This window comes from Marmota marmota, unplaced genomic scaffold, assembly GCF_001458135.2.
Source record: "Marmota marmota marmota unplaced genomic scaffold, marMar, whole genome shotgun sequence".
In the NCBI taxonomy this organism is placed as follows: Eukaryota; Metazoa; Chordata; class Mammalia; order Rodentia; family Sciuridae; genus Marmota; species Marmota marmota.
In genome coordinates, this window is record NW_025999842.1 from 47,241,612 (window position 1) to 47,244,698 (window position 3,087).

The window sequence follows — 3,087 nt, forward strand, 5'->3', positions numbered from 1 at the left end:
ATATATACACACACACACATATACATACATATATATAATATAAATAATATACACACACATATACTTCCATGTGTATCATTATATATACATACATCATGTAAGGAAGTAAATAACTTTAAAGTTAACCTTTGAATGCTGATTTAAAATACATACTAATTATTTTAGTAGCTTTGGTAGAAAAGTAAGTACTTAAGATGAGGGAGGATAAAAAAAATGAAAGCCTAAAATGAATAAGAAAAGATAAATAATGGACATGACAAAATTCTAAACCTGTAGAATTAAAGCTTTAGGGAACACTTATTTTATGGAATGGCAGGTTTTCCATTTCTAGAATTGAAAGAAAAATCACTTAAGAATTAAAACTTTGCCTATAATCCCAGCAGCTTGGGAGGCTGAGACCGGGAGAAAAGTGAGTTCAAAGCCAGGCTCAGGAACTGCAAGGTGCTAAGCAAATGAGTGAGACCCTGTCTTTAAATAAAATACAGTATAGGGCTGGGGATGTGACTCAGTGGTCAAATGCCCATAAATTCAATCCCTGATACCAAAAAAAAGTATTAAAACTTTAGATGCAGGCTCAATGAAATGATGAGGATTCCAAAGTATGTATGTTGGCTCCTGGGTTACCCAGCTAGGATTCTAGAACCTTACATTTCTCTAGGTAAACACCATTGTTAGGTTTTGGCAGTGTCCAACAAAAGGCAAAAGAAGAAAACTTCTGGACTTTGGGAAGCAACCCTTGGAAAGCTCCTAACCATAGTATCTTAAAGGGAAATGGAGTGCTTTCTAGGTTGGAAGATCAGAGATCTTCCAATTTAATTCAAAACAATTTAAGTGCAGAAGATTAGACTACAAAGTCAAAGCAAAGCCAGTTTGCCTTTATGAAAGCTCCTTTTTCTCAAAACCACCTTTTGTTTCCATTTCCTAAATTCTACCCCTCAGAGAATTCCACCACCACTGCCCCCTCACTCTTTTTGTTGACATTAGTAACATTGTTGACATTTTGTGTTGCCATTGAGTAACATTATTCAGATAATTAGCCATCCACATTACTATGCATTAACTTAATCCTTGCCTTCCTTAAAACTGTAAAGAACAGTTTACGCACTGTTCATTGGGCCTCACTGTTGCTTGGTTATTTTGGTAGGTCACAAAATGCCCCAGGAGGGCAGGGAAAGGGGATACTAGGGAAAGAAATCGACCAAATTACATTGTTGTATTATATGCATGTACAAATAAGTAACAAAAAAAAAATCCCACTATTATGTATAATTATAATGCACTAATAAAATAAATGGAAAGTAAGTAAATTGCCCAAAGATTAGGTCTGAAAGTTGTCAGAAGGCTGGAATGCACTTTCTTGTAGAGGCCCATGGTGCGGATATGCGGCTGCCCAGTGAACCACTGATCTAGATTAATACCCTTAGAAAATGGTTCTCTCATCAAGCAGACAGAAGTAAAAGCATTCTACCTGAGGAAGGCAGACAATGTCACTTCCCTGGGCCCAAGGCCTAGGAGTTTTGTTTTTGTTTTTGTTTTTTAACCATTTTGAAATAATTTCAACTTCACATTAAAGTTGAAGAAATAATAAAGCTCACAAATATTTTTTCATGTAAATTGCCCCAATTTCTGATCCACTTGAAAAAAAGCTGTAGACATGCCCCCTCCCCACACTCCTCGTTTTAGTCAGCTTTTTTTGCTGCTGTGACTAAAAGGACCCAACCAGAACAATTGTAGAGGAGGAAAAGTTTATTTGGGGGCTCATGGTTTCAGAGGTCTCAATCCATAAACAGCAGACTCCATTCCTCAGGGCTCAAGGTGAGGCAGATCATCATGGCAGAAGAGTGTGGCAGAGAGAGGCAGCTCATATGATGATCAGAAAGCAGAGAGAAAGACTCTGCTTGCCAGATACAAACATATACCCCAAAGCTATGCCCCCCATGCCCCACCTCCTCCAGCCACACCATAGGCACCACTTAATAAACCCCGCCTTCAGGCACCACTTAATAATCCCATCAGGTGATGATTTTACTGATTGGGTTAAGGTTGTCATAACCCAATTCTTTCTTCTCTGAACCTTCTTGTACTGTCTCACACATGAACTTTTGAGGGACACCACTTCCAAACCATAACTCTCCTTAAATACAAGGTCACTCAAAATCTAATCTATAGGTCTCAAATTATCCAGCTCAGGATCACAGGTGAGATTTAGGTTCCTTTACTCTCTTCATTCTCTAGTCTGAAACAGCTTGATGTCCCTGGCATTTTTTAAAGTAGTGGCTAATCACTTTGTAGGACATCTCTCAATTTAGGTTTACATGATATTTTTTCATGATTTATGCATATGGAGCAAAAATGCCAGCGTTTCTCACTGCATCAGCAAGTACAAGGTGGCAATCCATTCTAGTGTTGGAGATATTAACCTTTATTGCTTAGTTAAGATGGAATCTGCCAAGTTTGTCCTCTGTAAAGTTGATTTACATGTTGTAATATTTTTTGGGGAAATATCTTGAGTTTAGGTAAATAACTCCTTCCTCATGTAACTTTTATTCACCAGACTCAGCATCCATTGATGATTGTGGCTTCTGTCAGCTGTCACTATGTCTACTACCAAATGGCAATTTTCTTATTCTACCCTTTCTAAATTTATTAGTGATTTCTATTGTAGGGTAGAGCTTTCTTTTCTTCTACACTTATTTACTTACACATTTGTTTATGTCACAACTGACTAATAAATTACCATCAAATGATTTCAAATCTGATCCTTAAATTATTTATATTTTGTTGTCTCAAGTTGTCTAGGTTTGGCCAGTGGGGAGCTGGTTTAAGCTGATTCCTGTGTACTCTTGTATATTTCACTAGTCCATGAACACATTCTTTTTTTTTTTTAATTTTTTATTGTTGGTTGTTCAAAACATTACAAATTTCTTGACATATCATATTCCACACTTTGATTCAAGTGGGTTATGAACTCCCACCTTCACCCCATACACAGATTGCAGAATCACATCAGTTACACATCCATTGATTTACATATTGCCATACTAGTGTCTGTTGTGCTCCGCTGCCTTTCCCATCCTCCACCCTCCC

General features: G+C 37.3%; 1 protein-coding gene across 4 annotated transcripts in view; it reads right to left on the reverse strand.

The window, feature by feature from the left end:
* The window catches only part of Samd3 (sterile alpha motif domain containing 3), a 50,627-nt gene that overhangs the window by 1,629 nt on the left and 45,911 nt on the right, over window positions 1–3,087 (reverse strand). The gene's annotated exons all lie outside the window — the stretch shown is intronic.